This window comes from Aegilops tauschii, chromosome 2 (assembly GCF_002575655.3).
Source record: "Aegilops tauschii subsp. strangulata cultivar AL8/78 chromosome 2, Aet v6.0, whole genome shotgun sequence".
NCBI lineage: Eukaryota > Viridiplantae > Streptophyta > Magnoliopsida > Poales > Poaceae > Aegilops > Aegilops tauschii.
The window spans coordinates 431,857,469-431,875,662 of record NC_053036.3 but is presented as its reverse complement, the minus strand read 5'-3'; positions in this window follow the sequence as shown (position 1 = coordinate 431,875,662).

Sequence of the window (18,194 nt, the reverse complement as noted above, 5' to 3'; positions counted from 1 at the left end):
ACTTCGTCTCCACCTGGGAACGAGTAGGTACTCAATGTCTTCAAACCTTTTAGGTCATTACTGACAAAAGGGGGAGAAGCATATGAGTTGATAGTCTTCAAGCGGGTCCATATGGGTGGTAGCTTAATTTTTGCTAAGTTCTTACAACTGTCGTTCTGAAACTTTTGGCTTTTGAGTTGTAACACTTAAACTTGATGGCCGTCTGCTACTTTTACTGCCACTTTGTGTTGCAATGATAAATTCCACATGAAGTCATTCTGCACACGTCCATTTTCCATTATGCATATCATTATCTTCATTATCTTCTTATATGCATGATGATTTGTCTTCACACTTTGAAGATGGCCTCCACAAAGCAAAACCTGCCATGTGCATTTGCATTCAAAAGCAACCTATTTATATGCACATCTTCAGGGGGAGCCTCGTCATATGTATGAAGACAATACTCACAATACTGAACTTTCACATACTTTTATCCCCGTTAAAAACTTCAACCAGTTTGTCATCAATCACCAAAAAGGGGGAGATTGTAAGTGCATCTAGTGCCACCCCTAGTTGGTTTTGGAGTATTGACAACGAACGTGGTTGAGGGACTAATGTGTTTGTGAGAATTCCAGGATAACACAGGTAGTGTCCCTCATTGATTCTGTTTACCTACCAGAGATGACCCCTAAAAATGTGTGAAGACATTGAACACAATGGTGGTTCGTGAAGACATTCACGATGAAGATTATGACACGTGAAGCTATTCACTTGAAGACTATGGAGTGCGAAGACGTAGTTGTTTCGTAGTTCCATTTTCTTTTTATTGAGTCATAGGAACCACATACTGTTAAGTGGGGTCCAAGTGAACAAAGTCAGAGTGACTGAAGTGATGCTCAACCAACTCCTATGTCTTCGAGCGAAGACAATTAGAGCAAATCTTATCCAGAGCTGGATCAGTCAGCTTTGTTTGTAGCCCAAGCCAAGCTACCGCGTGTGTTTGAAATCTGACCGTTGGACACATGTCAGTTCCTTAGTGACCCAGGGTCATTTCGGACATATCAGGTCGGGTTGCCTCCTGGCTATAAATAGCCCACCCTCTACCCCATAAATTGGAGGCTGCTTAGAGTTAGTGCACGACTTTTTTCGTTTGAGAGCAACCCACCTCCGAAGCATTTGAGAGAGATATCCTTGCGAGGACAAAGCCCAAAACACCCAGAGCCAAAGAGTGTTAGGCATCACTGAAGTCTTTCTGTCCGAGTGATCTGAAGACTCGTTACATTCAAGGACTGTGAATCCTCCAGCCGGTTAGGCGTCGCGTTCTGAGCATCCAAGAGTCATTGTGGATTGCCGGTGAACGAAGTCTGTGAAGGTTTGGAAGTCTACCTCGAAGACTTACCAGAGTGATTGGGCGAGGACTGGGTGTCCTTAGCTCAAGGGGAATAATTTGAATACATGGTCTTCTGAGTTAAATCTCAACCTCCCTAACCAGACGTACAGTTGTCACAGCAACCGGAACTGATCTACCAAATCCTTGTCTTCGTCAAGCTACTGGCTCTATCCTCTACTCTCCTTACTTTACAGTTGTCTTCGTGAAGTCATTGCTTGCCTATCTAATCTGTTTGACTTCACTCTATGAAGACTAATATTTGTTTAGCTTCGTACTATTTACCTTTCTGATCCTGTCTACCTAGTTGCAGTTAGTCTTCGTGCTTTCATTGTATTGTATGTTTGACTAATGCTTGCCTAGTGTAGCTTTCATTCCGCTTCTTACTATATAGGCTCAGTTTACTTGTTTGTCTTCAAACCCACCGTGTTTTGAAGACTTTTAAGAAAATCGCCTATTCACACCCCCTCTAGTCGATAACTAGCACTTTCAGGTTGTCCTTCCCACATGACCCAGAACCGTCGGGGATAGGCCATCTGGTCACACATGCTGCACAAAATGAGCTCATGTGCGATCAAGCTAGCCATCGCATACAATTATACAAGCCCAATCATTTCTGTTCATAGGTACATCCCACATAGTGATTCCCAGAGAAACGTTTCCCTTCGTCCGCATAACCCACATAGTCAATCCACGAGAAACGTTTCCGTTCGTCTGCATATCCCACACAGTCAATCCCAGAGAAACGTTTCCGTTCGCATGCACATCCCACACAGTGAATCCCGGACAAACGTTTCCGTTCATATATAAATCCCACACAATTTTATGTATAGCGTCGTGTGTGATAGGTTTACCGATCACACACGCTCTGCCTCCGTTAACCGTTTGCTTTATTCAACTGTGTCACATGATTTGGTGAAGAAAAATGTATGCCATTGGGCTATCCATCGCAACCACTTTTACTGCTTGAACCATTGCAAAGCTCAATGACCCATTTAGCAGGTTTATTGGTTTACAATTAATAATTCCAGTATTATGCAAATTCACATTTTATATCGAACAACTATTTGCCAATTTCATATCAGGCACATAAATATATTTTAACATCACAGTGCGATAGCTACTTGAAAATAGCACAATAGAACATATAGCTAGTTCACCTTCATAAGAACAATATTAGAACAATATATTCATTTCCCTATTGGACTGATGCATGATCAGTCAGGTTCGTCTTCTCCACCTCTGCTTTCAGTTCAGTAAGAACCTATTTTGCACTAACAAACTGGGAAAGTGCCTCCTTCGCCAACACCATCTAGCAAAGTCTAATTTAAAAAATCTGAGCTCATTCTCCATCTTCCTCTTTTTTCCCGCATATTGAAATATTATTCAGTGTTGACAACACTTTCTCTAAGCCTATCCTTTTCTCTTCCTCATACATGCTCCAGAGCTTTGCTAGGCACATCTTCAAAGACTGTGGCCACTCTTGATCAACCCACTCCAGGTAAGAACACTTCCGTTCATCCTATAATATTTAAAACTAAATCTATAACAATTGTAGGGGAAATGGGTTTCTAGTAACATAGAAAATCACCAAATACATAATTTGAAAAACTAAAGAAACGAGTTAATTATGACATATCTTCTTAAAAAGATAAATGTGCAAATTAATTAATTGCTACTGAACAACAACAAAATTCAGAAACATCAGAAGCTATAATTAACTTCAACAACGCTACAAGTTCTTAGTCATGTACTATAAATAACAAATTGAACATTTTATGAGGCGGCTAAATATAACTGCAACAGCATAGCAATAGTGTTTTGATGCATCAAATTGATACTAACAGGTGTGTACATGCACAAATTTAGTAACATATGAATAATAGCACTAAGGTTGTCCACTATGCATGCCAAAACCGGTGTCAAGACAACTGTTGCTACATTTGGCACCGGTGCCATGGACTGGCGAGCCGATGCACACGAAAAAATCAAGGGACCGGCCTCTGGAGCACCTAGTTGCTCCGATGCCCATCCAGTTCCTTCGTGCCATAAAGTTTTAGTATTTTACTGCTTGGCTGCTCGGATGTGTGGACCAAAGTTGGCTGCACAAACTGTTGAAGCGGTGCCAAATAAATTTCTAATGGCACCGCATATGAGATGGCAACATTTTTAGATACTAGGTAGAAACTGTGACACTGTCTTAATCACATCCAGAATAACATAGCACAATGACAGTGTCTGAATCACATCTAACAAATGATTTGTAACAACGAAAGTGGGGCTAACCTTCTCTGCACATGCCAAAAACTTCCTCCCACTGTCCACAGATTCAAACGCAACTAACTTCACACATGGAGATTGATGGCCACAACTAGCAGGCAGATCTTCAGCCACCCGCTCCATTCGTTGCAACTGATGGTCCTAGGGAGCTACAAGAGGAAGAAATTACTCAAATCGACTGCCGGGTTAAAATCCTTCATTCCAAATCATAAACCACGAGAGAGAAGAGAGGCATACCCGGGGTGGTGAAAGAGTCGGCGGCTGGAGAGGTTATTGAAGAAGACCATGGCGGTCGGATGCGAGACGGCTGATATGTCCATTTTGCATCATGTTTTCCTACTATTATTTATAATGTTTTGTGCATAATAATGCTCTTGGGAGTAACTATAATGCCTTTTCTCTCATAATTTGCAAGGTTTACACAAAGAGGGACAATACCGGCAGCTGGAATTCTGGACCTGAAAAATCTACGTCAGAGTCACCTATTCTGCACATCCTCAGATGAGCTGAATCTTCACAGAGAATTTTTACGTAATATTTAAGAATTATTGGAGAAAATAACTACCAGTGGGGGCCCACTAGTTGGGCACAACCCACCTTGGCGCGCCAGGGAGCCCAGGCGCGCTCTGGTGGGTTGTGCCCTTCTCGGCCCACCTCCGGTGCCCCTCTTCTGGTATATAAGTCATTTTACCTAGAAAAAAAGGAGAGGACTATCGGGACGAAGCGCCGCCGTCTCAAGGTGGAACTTGGGCGGGAGCACTTTTGCCCTCCGGCGGAGCGATTCCGCCGGGGGAACTTCCCTCCTAGAGGGGGAAATCATCATCATCGTCATCCTGAACAACCCTCTCATCTTTGGGAGGGCTATCTCCATCAACATCTACAACATCAACATCTCATCTCAAATCCTAGTTCATCTCTTGTGTTCAATCTTTGCACCGAAACCTTAGATTGGTGCTTGTGGGTGGCTAGTAGTGTTGATTTACATCTTGTAGTTGATTACTATATGGTTTATTTGGTGGAAGATTATATGTCCAGATCCATTATGCTATTTAATACCCCTCTGATCTTGAGCATAATCATAATTTGTGAGTAGTTACTTTTGTTCTGAAGGTACGGTCACGGGTGAAGTCATGTTGCAAGTAATCATGTGAACTTGACATGTGTTCGATATTTTGATGATATGTATGTTGTGATTACCTTAGTGGCGTCATGTGAACATCGACTACATGATACTTCACCATATCTGGGCCTAAGGGAATGCATTGTGGAGTAGTTATTAGATGATGGGTTTCTAGAGTGACAGAAGCTTAAACCCTAGTTTATGCATTATTTCGTAAGGGGCCGATTTGGATCCAAAAGTTTAATGCTATGGTTAGCTTTTATCTTAATACTTTTCTCGTAGTTGAGGATGCTTGCGAGGGGTTTAATCATAAGTAGGAGGTTTGTTCGAGCAAGAACAACACCTAAGCACCAATCCACCCACATATCAAATTATCAAAGTAGCAAACATAAATCAAACCAACATGACGAAAGTGATATGATGAAATTTCCGTGTACCCTCAAGAACACTTTGCTTATCAGAAGAGATTGTTTTGGCATGTCCTTTGCCACAAAAGGATTGGGCTACCTTGCTGCACTTTATTTACCGTTACCGTTACTTGCTTGTTACAAATTATCTTGCTATCAAACTACCTGTTACCGACAATTTCAGTGCTTGCAGAAAATACCTTGCTAAAAAGCACTTGTCATTTCCTTCTGCTCCTCGTTGGGTTCGACTCTCTTACTTACCGAAAGGACTACGATTGATCCCCTATACTCGTGGGTCATCAACGGCGAGAGCGAGGAAGCAAGCAAGGAAGCGGCTATAGCTTGAGAAGGAAGGAAGGAGGAAACATGGGAAATGTGACTTGTGGTCCAGGAGGAAAGGGGGTGGGGGGAAGTTAGATATTTCGGTGGTGGCCAAAATTTCGAATGATGGAGGGAAACCTTGCACGCAGTGCCGCTGGACACCATTCACTTTGAACGAATGTGTGCATCGCAAATGATTCTTCCGCTTTACGCGCAATGAATTTGATCATTCAAATTTTGGTTGAGATTTCTTTAGGTATTGTCCTCATCCACACCATTGCATAATTTAACATCACTTGCTAATTTGGGCATACAAAAGAGCCTACAACACATAGGCCACACTTACTGAATCAAGCAGTTTTAGTAATTAAAAATAGCCAGTTGACCTAAACATTACTCTAACAAAAGACCACCGTTATAAACAAAGGCTAAGTACGCATAATTTAAACAAAGCCGCCGCCGCCGCCGCGCCACACTATGCCTCGCCGGTGTTAGATGAGACGTCGATGACTTGTACTGGTGACATGCCGCCGTTGGTGGACTCCGCGTCCCGCCGGCTGAAGTCGACCATGTCGTTGTCCTCGTCCTCGTCCTCGGCGCCACCCTCAAGGTTGTAATACTTGTAGTAGTGGCTATGCCAGAGCTCGTGTTGGTACTCCACCCCCGATTCCTCGACAGACAGGCTCTTCTCTACCTCGTCCTCAGCCACACGCAACTCCTCCTCCCGACGCTCCTCTATGTCCACCGCCTCCTGCATCTCCAGCTCCCGCTCAGTGATCTATGAGGAAGTAGGTGCTTCATGGCCTCCGCCGCCTTTTCAGGCGTGGGTTACATGCTGGATTCCGAGGTGGCCTAGAATATCTTGGCGTGTGCATCCTCGATATTGGCATGGATGGCCTCGACCCGGGTCAGGGTGACATGGACGACAACTCGAGCGCTCTCGGTGTTTGCAGCCGTCGTTGCAGCAGTAGTTGCAGCCGTCTCGGTTGCTGTAGTTGCCCTATCGGCTGCCTGATAACCCACAAGTATAGGGGATCGCAACAATTTTCGAGGGTAGAGTATTCAACCCAAATTTATAGATTCGACACAAGGGGAGCCAAAGAATATTTGCAAATATTAGCAGCTGAGTTGTCAATTCAACTACACCTGGAGATTAATTATCTGCAGCAAGATGATCAGTAGCAAAGTAATATGATAATTTTGATAGTAGTAGTAATAGTAACAGTAATGGTAACAATGATAGCAATGGTTTTGAAGACGCTGTGAGAGTAGCAATAGCAATAGTAACTTAGCAAGAACAATATGTGAAAAACTCATAGGCATTGGATCAATGAATTTGTTGGATGCTATTCATCATATAACAGTCATAACCAAGGGCGATGTGGCACTAGCTCCAGTTCATAAATATAATGTAGGCATGTATTCTGTAAATAGTCATATGTGCTTATGGAAAGAACTTGCATGACATCTTTTATCCTACCCCCCTCCCCGTGGCAGCGGGGTCCATAACTTAAGCCATCCTTTTAATAGAGAACCGGAACAAAGCATTAGCACACAGTGAATACATGAACTCCTCAAACTACGACCATCACCGGAAAGTATCCCGAATACTGTCACTCCGGGGTTTGCAGATCATAACACGTAATATGTGACTACAACTTGCAAGATCGGATCTAGAACATAGATATAATGGTGATAACATAAACAGTTCCGATCTGAAATCATGGCACCCTTTAAGTGCATCTAGTGCCACCCCTAGTTGGTTTTGGAGTATTGACCGCAAACGTGGTTGAGGGACTAATGTGTTTGTGAGAATTGCAGGATAACACAGGTAGTAGTCCCTCATTGATTCGGTTTACCTACCAGAGATGACCCCTAAAAATGTGTGAAGACATTGAAGACAATGGTGGTTCGTGAAGACATTCACGACGAAGATTATGACGTGTGAAGATATTCACTTGAAGACTATGGAGTGCGACGACATAGTTGTTTCGTAGATTCCTTTCTTCTTTCTTGAGTCATAGGAACCACCAAACTGCTAAGTGGGGTCCAAGTGAACAAAGTTAGAGTGACTGATGTGATGCTCAACCAAATCCTATGTCTTTGAGCAAAGACAATGAGAGCAAATCTTATCCAGAGCTGGATGAGTCAGCTTTGCTTATATCCCCAGCCAAGCTGCCGCGCGTGTTTGAAATCCGACCATTGGACACGTGTCGGTTCCTTAGTGACCTAGAGTCATTTCGGAAAAATCAGGCCGGGTTGCCACTTGGCTATAAATAGCCCACCCCTACACCACAAATTGGTGGCTGCTTAGAGTTAGTGCATGGCTTTTATCGTTTGAGAGCAACCCACCTCCAAAGCATTTGAGGGAGAGGTCCTTGCGAGGACAAAGCCCAAAACACCCAGATCTAAAGAGTGTTAGGCATCACTGAAGTCTTTCTGTCTGCGTGATCTGAAGACTTGTTACACTTGAGGACTGTGCATCCTCCAGCCGGTTAGGCGTCGCGTTCTGTGCATCCAAGAGTCATTGTGGATCGCCGGTGAATGAAGTCTGTGAAGGTTTGGAAGTCTACCTTGAAGACTTACCTGAGTGATAGGGCGAGGACTAAGTGTCCTTAGCTCTAGGGGAATAAGGTGAAGACACAGTCTTCTGAGTTTAATCTTAGCCTCCCTAACCAAATGTACAGTTGTCACAGCAACTGGAACTGGTCTACCAAATTCTTGTCTTCACCAAGCTACTGGTTCTATCCCCTACACTCCTTACTTTTTAGTTTGTCTTCGTGAAGTCATTGCTTGCCTACCTGATCTATTTGACTTCATTGAGTGAAGACTTATATCTGTTTGGCTTCATACTGTCTTCCGTTCTGATCCTGTCTACCTAGCTGCTGATAGACTTTGTGCTTTCTCTAAACTACATGCTTGACTATTACTTGCCTACTATAGTTTACATTCCGCTGCATATCATATAGGTTTAGTATTACCAGTTTGTCTTCAAAGCTCTCGTGTTTTGAAGACTTTCATAAAAATCGCCTATTCATCCCCTCTAGTCAATAACTAGCACTTTCAATTGGTATGAGAGCAAGGTACTCCCTTGTTCTGTGTGATTCAGTTTAACCACCTAAAGTTTTAGCTATGTCAACAGCAGGGATAATCGAGGTCTCCGCTGCGTGCCCTATATTCAATGGTCATGATTATCCCAAATGGAAGGCTATGATGAGGAAGCGCCTCCTAGCGATGAACAGTGAGATGTGGACCGTCACGGAGATTGGTCTTACCGATCTACGCAAAATGGTGCATGCTGATGACATTCGCAAGTATACTCAGCTGGACACTATGCGAAGGATATCATATGCTCCTGAATGTCCAGAGATGAGTTCAGGCGCATTATGCATCTCTGCAATGCAAAGCTCATATGGGACCGGATCTCTGGTGTTTATGAAGGTCATCGAACTCGTCAGGACCACTAGTTCCACGAATTCAAGGACTCACTTAAAACGATGAATTTCGAACCTGAGGACGACTCTGCTCCAACCTACAGCTTCATGGCACGCGGTGCCAAGGTAAACTCACGCGATGCTTACTTCCAAACATCTAGTGAAGATGACTCTGAATGTGAATCCAAACCTAGCTATAAGACACTTGCTAAAATTGCAACTGAGCAACAAACTATTATGGAACATATTCAAAAGCTGCTAGATAAAAGGGATGACCTGTTGGACGCGGAAATGAATCGATCTCAGTCCTTAATCCAAGACATCAAAAATCTTCCTGTTAAGTACGAGGAACTTGAGAGTCGTCATGAAACTCTCTCAGCCTCTCATGAGAAGCTTTCCTATGATTATCTTCAAAGGAAGTAAGAACTTGAGAAACTAAGAGCGTCTCATGAAGATCTTCAAAAAGAGAACGATTCACTACTCGCTCAACAGATCAGTTCCGCTCAGGAAGAATTTATTCCACCATGTTTAAAATGTCTTGAGCATGATCATGTTGTCTCTATTGCTGGATGTTCTACTACCTCTGATGTTGCAATATCTGCAGCTGCTGATGTGGTAACTAACCCCTCTACTGAGGATGCCACTACTATTGCTGATGAGAATGCTAGATTGAAGACATTTCTTGAAACAGGCATGTACAAAAGCCTCGAAGGGCATCAGACTTTGTGCGATGTCCTCAAGAAACAGATTCTGAACTGAAACCCTAGGAAAGAGGGTGTTGGGTTCGAGAGGAAAATGAACGTTGATGGTTCTTACCGGACACCTGAGCAGTACCCCAAAACTACCTGGGTTGCTGCTAAGGATCCTTTAGTGGACCCATCCACTTTGTCTGGCTTCACTTGTGCTAACCCCATTGTCTTCGATGAATCCTTTGATGCAAATTATAAGCTGTTTCAGAATCAGAAAGGTGAAGTGTTTGCCAGGTATATTGGTACTAACTGCAGGAACGGGCCACCCTTGAAGAAGATCTGGGTGCCCAAAAGTTGTCTTGAGAAGCTCCCCGGGAATGTCGTCATGACACCACCTGGGAAGAAGACAAACCCCAGACCAAAGGCATCAGATGGTCTAACGGCTTCATACAGACAGAGGACCACTCATGGTCACCCTAACGCCAATGTTTTGCAGGAGAACCATTATGAGACTCATGAATATGAGCATGTTTCCTCTAAACGCTATGTTCACAAAACTAAGAATTTTTCTGCATATTCATATGAGTATTATTCTCCTCCTGCGAAGCTATTTGCTAGGGCTCCCAAGCAAAAGTTCCTAGATGCTGGACTTGCACTCATTGCTTCTAAGCCACCCATGAAGATGTGGGTGGTTAAGAAGAATTACCTTCTCTTGCAGGGAACGGTCTCCAGCCGGAAATCAAAGATGTCTGACGCAAGTGCTGGAGACCTAAAACATCTTGTGGGACGCGAGATAAACTGCCCAAATGGTCTTACCATGTATTTCATCCCAGGGTTTCTTGACAAGCATCCTATCATGCCCAACCAGAATCTCAAGTTTGATAATATGCTTGTTCACTACATGTTTCTGCTTCACAATACTCTTGGTGAAGCCTATCCCGCTAACTGCACTGTAGGGTACAACTCCGAAAGGCACTGAATGGATCATGGACAGCGGCTGCACCAACCACATGACTGGTGATCGAAGTCTTCTCATGGATTCAACCCTATGTCCATCTACTAAAAGCCACATCACATTCGCTGACACTGGTAAAAGCAAGGTATTGGGTCTTGGTAGAGTTGCTATCTCAGAGGATTAGCACATGGATAAAGTGATGCTTGTTGAATCCCTTGGATACAACTTAATGTCTGTGTCAATGCTCTATGATTTGAATATGATTGTGATATTTGGAAAATATTGTTGCTAATGGAATCTGACAAATCTTTAGTCTTTGAAGGCTATCGAAGAGGTGATCTGTATATGGTAGATTTCTCAGCAGGACCACAGCTGTATCGCTAGGATAATTAAGCTACAGTAGCCCACTACTAATGATGCCACATCACCTCGGTTACTATTTTTAAACTCGCGTTGATTCAAAACCGTTTTGAAATTCTAATTAAAAATCAAGTCAAACAATAAAAGTCTTCAAATACTAAAACTAAAATGTTCAAATGTTTATAAATATTCACTAACTAATTAGCAAATAGCATCCAACATTATATAAAATACTTAATTGCCCTGAAACAATTAAAACGGTGACCAAAACAGCCTCATTAATCCATTTTCATTTATGCACAATTCAAATGCTCTTCAAACCTTTTTGTGGCAGTGCCTAAAACGGCTATGCTAATTTAGGCCAAGTCTCATACTTAACTAAAAGTCATTTGCTTTTATAAATAAAAATAAAATAGAAACAAAAAGAAAAGAAAAAGAAAACAAAATTGGAAAATGAAACAACTACAGTGTGCACTAAGCCTACTACTATGCACTAGGCCTGCTAGCTACACAGGAGGCCCTGCCCAACTTCCCCCTCTCCTTCCTCCTCTTTTCACAGAGGGGAGGTGGACGCCGGGCAATCGCCCGTGGCCGCGATGTCCATGTGCCGGCCATCCACCGCGCCTCCCTCGGCCTACTAAGGCGTCCCCCAGTAACCCTAGCTCGCCCTCATTCATTCCCCCCTCGATCCCCATTGTCCCCCTCTCCCTGGCTCGATTTTGAGCTCGCAAGCTCATTCGGTCACCGCTGCCTCGCCGTCGTTGACGCGTCCACCGGCCTCTTCGGCGTACGGGAGCACATCCTGGAGGTTCGCCGTGCTCTACCGCGTCCGTTCAGGGCATTGGAACGTGGTGGGGTGGTTCGTAGCCGGCGTAGTCTTTGTCTTCTTCGTCCGGTCGTCGCCGTCTCGCCATCACCACCCCCTCTTCGGTCCACCCCGACCCGCCCCGACCGTGCCAATGGACTCGCGGTGAGAAACTCCTTCGGATTCCTTCTTCCCCCGCCTCGATTCGGTCGCCGTTTGCCGTCCCCGAGCACATCCGAGCTCGCGTACGCGTACATACGTGCGCTCGTGAGCTGCTGCTGCTTAACTGCCATCTGTTGCTACTGCGTACTGCTACCACCGCGCGCCCGCCCTGACCTCGCCTCCCTGTGCCGCTGCTCGCCGGCCATCGCCTAGCGCCACCCCTGCTGCCGCCCGCCGCCTAGCGCCGCCCCTGTTGCTGCCTTCTACTTCTGCCGTTGCTTAGCTGCTTAGCCTGTGCCGCTGCTGCTATTGCTTAGTTGCTGCCGCTGTTGTGCGCTACTTTGCTGCTGCTAATGGCCACGGCGGCCATGCTGTGTGCGTGGGTGTGCATGGCCACACTGGCCAGTCGTGCAAATTAGATTAGGACTAATTGGTAGTACTAGTTAGGTTAGTTGCTACACTATGACGTATGGACTCCATTTGATTAAGTTAATTTTTTAGTAGATTAGATATAGCTTTAAGACAGGTGGGCCACCCTCTAATAAGCCTAATTAGAAATCAACTAAACACTGTTAAGATATTACAGGGTATGACTACTGGGCCCCATGGGACCTTTGACTTGTCAACAGTGGACCAGTCAACTGCTGAGTCAGCAGTTGAGTGGACCCACTGGTCAGCCTCACTGGTGCACCTCTGGTGCACTACACCGGGTGCACCCATTTTTTAGCTACTAATTTTTGAAATTAAAGATAAATAAGAAAATTCAGAAAATCATTTAAAACTTTAAAAAATCATAATAAATAAACCGTAGCTCGGATGAAAAAGTTTTATACATAAAATTTGCTCAGAACGACGAGACGAATCCGAATACGCAGTCCGTTTGTTCACCACACGTCTCTAGCACAGAGAACATGCAACAATCCACCTCCGGTTCAACTTTCCGGAAATGCGAAACACCGGGAATACTTTCCCGAATGTTTTTCCCCTTCGCCGTTATCACCTACTACCGCGTTAGGGCACACCTAGCACCACTATTTGCTTTGTCATGCATCGTCATGCATCTGTTTGCATTGTATTCATTGTTTCTCCCCCCTCTTATCTCGGATAGACTATGAGTCTGACGCCGTTGCTGCCATGATCGACTACGGTGTTGACGATCCCTCCTTCTTGCCAGAGAACCAGGCAAGCCCCCCCATTGATCACCCTATATCACCTATTCCTTCTCTCTATTGCTTGCATTAGAGTAGTGTAGCATGTTACTGCTTTCGGTTAATCCTATTCTGCTTCATAGTCTGTCATTGTTGCTACAATTGTTGATACCTTTACTTGCAATCCTACATGCTTAGTATAGGTTGCTACTACTTCATCAATGGCAATACATTCTTGTCCGTCTGCCATGCTATACTATCTGGCCGTGATCACTCGCGAGGTGATCACGGGTATATACATACATACTTACATACTATACAAATGGTGACTAAAGTCCGGTCGGCTCGTAGAGTACCCGCCAGTGATTCGGATATGGGGGCTGAAAGGACAGGTGGCTTCATCCAGGTAGTGGTGGGCCTGGGTTCCCGATGGCCCCCGAGTGCTACTTTGAGGCGGAGCGACAAGGCAGGTTGTGTCCACCTAGGAGACAGGTGGGCCTGGCCCTGGTCGGCGTCTGCGGTTACACCAATTAACACGCTTAACGAGATATTGGTATTTGATCTGAGTTGGGTCATTGACCTTATACGCACTAACCGCCAGGTGGGACAAGATATGGGCAACCGGCGTCGTGGTATCAACCGAAGCCTCCTAGACGTCAGCAACTGAGCGGCGCGCGCCGGGTTGGACCGCGTGATGCAACTTCCTTTGTAATGGAGGTTGCTAGGTCTGCTCACCGGCCGCCCACGCGACATGCAGGTGTGCAATGGGCGATGGGCCCAGACCCCTGCGCGCATAGGATTTAGACCGGCGTGATGACCTCTCTGTTAGGCCTAGGTAGGGTTGCGACATGTTGATCTCCTAAGGCCGGACATGACCCATGAAAGTGTGCCTGGCTAGAGGGATCGAACGTGTCGGGTAATGTGGTGCACCCCTGTAGAGAAGTTGATCTATTCGAATAGTCGTGTCCACGGTAACAGGACAACCCAGAGTTGTAGCTTAACCTTATGACAACTAGAACCGGATACTTTATAAAACACATCCAGACAAGTTCCAGAGACAACCCGGTGATCGCTTTCCCACAGGGCGACAAGGGGAGGATCGCCGGGTAGGATTATGCTATGCGATGATACTTGGTGAACTTACCATCTACTCTGTTCTACATGCTGCAAGATGGAGGCTGCCAGAAGCGTAGTCTTTGATAGGACTAGGTACCCCCTTCTTATTCTGGCATTCTACAGTTCAGTCCACCTATATTGCCCCTTTACACAGATACACACGCATATGTAGTGTAGATCCTTGCTTGCGAGTACTTTGGATGAGTACTCATGGTTGCTTTGCTCCCTCCCCCCCTTTCCTCTTCTTCTCGGACGTCGCAACCAGATGTTGGAGCCCAGGGGCCAGACGCCACCGTCGATGACGACCCCTACTACACTAAGGGTACCTACTCCTACGTTTAGGCCGCCGACGACCAGGAGTAGTTTAGGAGGATCCCAGGCAGGAGGTCTGCGCCTCTTTCGATCTGTATCCCAGTTTGTGCTAGCCATCTTATGGTGCCTTGTTTAACTTATGTGTGTACTCAAATATTGTTGCTTCCGCTGACTCGTTTATGTTCGAGCACTTGCATTCGAGCCCTCGAGGCCCCTGGCTTGTAATATGATGCTTGTATGACTTATTTTACTTTTAGAGTTGTGTTGTGATATCTTCCCGTGAGTCCTTGATCTTGATCGTACACATTTGCGTGCATGATTAGTGTATGATTGAATCGGGGGCATTACAAGTTGGTATCAGAGCCGACTGCCTGTAGGAATCCCCCTTCCAGACTCCTTGGCCGAAGTCGAGTCTAGTCACTACAAAACTTTTACTAACATGGTTGTGAGTCTTACGGGCCCACATCGCCATTTGGGTGGTATTAGGATCTTTTACTCCTCGATCTTTACTCCAGGACTCTGAACTCTCTTCTACTCGGGTTAAATGATTTTGCTAATTCTAACTCTAGGTTCTCGTAATTACTTCCTCCCGGAGAGTCCCTCACTCCACATGATTGCTTGGTCCACCGAAGGATTCCGAAGATACTATTCGATGTTTTCCCAAGATGCTTGTACCCACCGCCTTTGCAACTTCCCTACCACTATTATATCTGTATGGATAACTGAATACACTTGCCTACATTCAATCCCATTGATCTTGTTATTACAAGATGCCCCGAACTGCTCTTCGTTGTTCCGAGAATCGTTTGAGCTTACTGCCCTACAGTTCTTGCCTCATGAATACCCCCTACGGATAATTCGTCGCACTTACCGAGTATCTGTTCTGCCCCCGTTGTTCATATGATTCACAAGATACATTGAGATGTTATCTGATCTTCTGGTAATCCTCTGCCCGCTATTGCTCTGCAATTGTGTGCTGGCATTTTGGTTGCGTTCCTTAAGACCAGCAATATTCATTTAGTATCCTTTGTCATTATCATTTCGAGTGTCTTGATTCAATATGTTGTGAATGCTCGCAATCCTCATTCGAATCCTAGAATTCATCCTTCTATCTCAGATGTCATTTTGAACAGCCGCTGTTTCTTGACATATCGAATTACCGTCGATTGTATCCCTAAGTCTACTCAACTTATCCATCCTTAATCAGAGTGTTTACTTCTGAGCCCTTAATTTGAAAATCACAATTCCTTTGCATTTGAGCTCTGAATTAGTCAGTTGTTTGTATAATCCAATTCCTTTGCATTGTTAATTCCTCTGGTTGTGTGCCGATGCTCACATCAGCTCCGTTATGGATCAGCAGATCCTTTGTTGGATTTTAGCCAACAGTGTCCTTCATATTCAATAACCTTGTGAGCCTTCCCTCGGATACATAATGCCTTTGGTAAATTGTATCCTCTGCCTTCTCAACCCTGCTCTGCTTTCGAGCTTGTATAAATTACTCCTGAAGTTGTGGTATATTTTCTAAGATGCCCCAATGGGTTGAAGCTATGCCTTTTCTAATCTATGTAAACCCGAAAGTTTCTACCGGTCATACTCTAACGGTGTTATGCCAGATAAAGTTTCGGCACTACAACTTCATCGAATGCGAGGAGTGAATGAAAGGTTATGCATTGGAGAAGTGGGAGTCGACCTTGAACTTTGTGTTCATGCCCGTGGACACGATGTAGAACTTATCATGGAAGCTTCTCGTAAAAATAATTACCCCCTTGTTATAAGTTCATCTTGTATCCGTGGTTCGATTATTTATGATTGTGGTTCCAACCACAATTTCTTCCTTTGATTCCATTTCTCAGACAAGGTAAAGCGCTTGTCTTCTATAGATCAATACACACCACTTCAACCTTTAATTTGATATGCCTCCGAGTATTATCCCCCTGGTATCTCGAGAATATCATGCCATTGCACTACTTCTTATGAATTTGTGCTGGAGTAATACCTTTCCCTATCATAGTCACTCCACGAGATCTGGGTTGTTGTCAACCGAGAACACCGAATAATGAATCGAGTCCGCACTGTGATTCAACAACTCTTAACTAATCTTCATTACTTACGAGTTTGTACTCGATCATGCCATTCCCTACTGATTGACTACATCATCATCGTCGGGCTGACTGCTTGACCATTCTACCTATGTCCTTCATCCCCGGGACACAATCCCGACAGTGCTCTAAGCTTACATTGAACTTTCCGCATCATATTGTTTGTCTTGAGAGACAACTCCGAATTCTGAGTTGGCATCTTATCTATGGTTATAGTAACCTTTTGCGTCATCATTACCTTGGTGTAGTGTCGTCGCCGATCGATTACATCTTCTTAAAACCTCTCGACAAATGTGTCGTGATCATCGTCGACATTTTAACTTCTTCCGAGACGTACATTGAGTTCCTGATGAGAAATTCCATCTTGCCCCTGGATGAATTGTGTTAACATCGACAACATTATTGATTTCCCTCCCAACACAAAACTTGTTCTAGTTTTGCGTTGTACCTTGAGTTCCTTGCTATCTGACTTATGTTATGCTCTACCTTGGAGTATTACCATCGTTCATGTCAAGAATCTCATGAGAATTTCACCACCTCTTATGAATTATTGATGCAAGTAGTACTTCTCACCATAACCTTCCCTTCTTGGCCCCCCGTGTTGATTCTAACTGGGATGCCAACAAGTGAACGATGCTGCTTGGATTCTGTACGTTTAGCTACCCTATTGCTTTGAAGTTGATGGTCGATAATTCATTCTTAGACTATAGGTTGTTGAACCACCATTCTAACGTTGATCATGCTACCTAAGCCCATCTTTCGGGTGCACCTTTCAACCAATGATTACTTGCGTGTGTTTTCCTCGGGCATACATCATTATATCATTTGATCTGACAAATGTTATCTCCTTGTTTACATTATTTAGGAGATACATCTTTTTGGAAATCTCGATGAGTTGTCGCCAAGTCCATCCGCCACTTCCTCATCCTCTCCTTTGTTGAATGTTGAACTCTTTGTTGTGTTTGTGTCAAATATTGTGTACGAGTTGGGTTACGTTTGGACTTGGTGTTGTGGTGTGGGTAGGATACTTGTAGTGTCAGAGTCGGACACATTGTACCCTTGGCCTCTTATATATGAGGAGGCACCCGACATTGTAACCCATGACGACTAGATAGCGACAGGCTCGCAAGGGGGTGCCGGCGGCTTGTGCCCGCGCCCGGGTGGCCGGTGTTGCGGTATCTCGGGGAGGAGCACCCGTAGTCATTGCCCCGGGGAGTAGGCGAGTTTGCCGAACCTCGTTAAGAAATCTCGGTGTCGTCATTGTGCTGTGATTGCTTGTTCCTCGGTGGATTGGCCGCGTACCTCGGATTTGTTCTAATACTCTTGTTTTGGAACTCGCTTCCATAGTTCATTTCCCAAGAATCTTTGGTGTCATCTCGTCAATTTGTGTCGCACCTTTTCTCCTCAGGCATCCTGAGTCTGAGGTATCCTGACACCAATCAGATCTGAATCTCGGTCAGACATGAGGGTTGGAACATATATCCAAGAGTTACAACATTAGTCTTTATATGACCCGGTAAGATGATGTCATGCCTAGTACACCTGGCCGGAGGCCCTATTGTTATAGTTTCCTTTTTAGCAAGGTTAGTGTTTCTTCCATGAGGAAATTGTAAGACT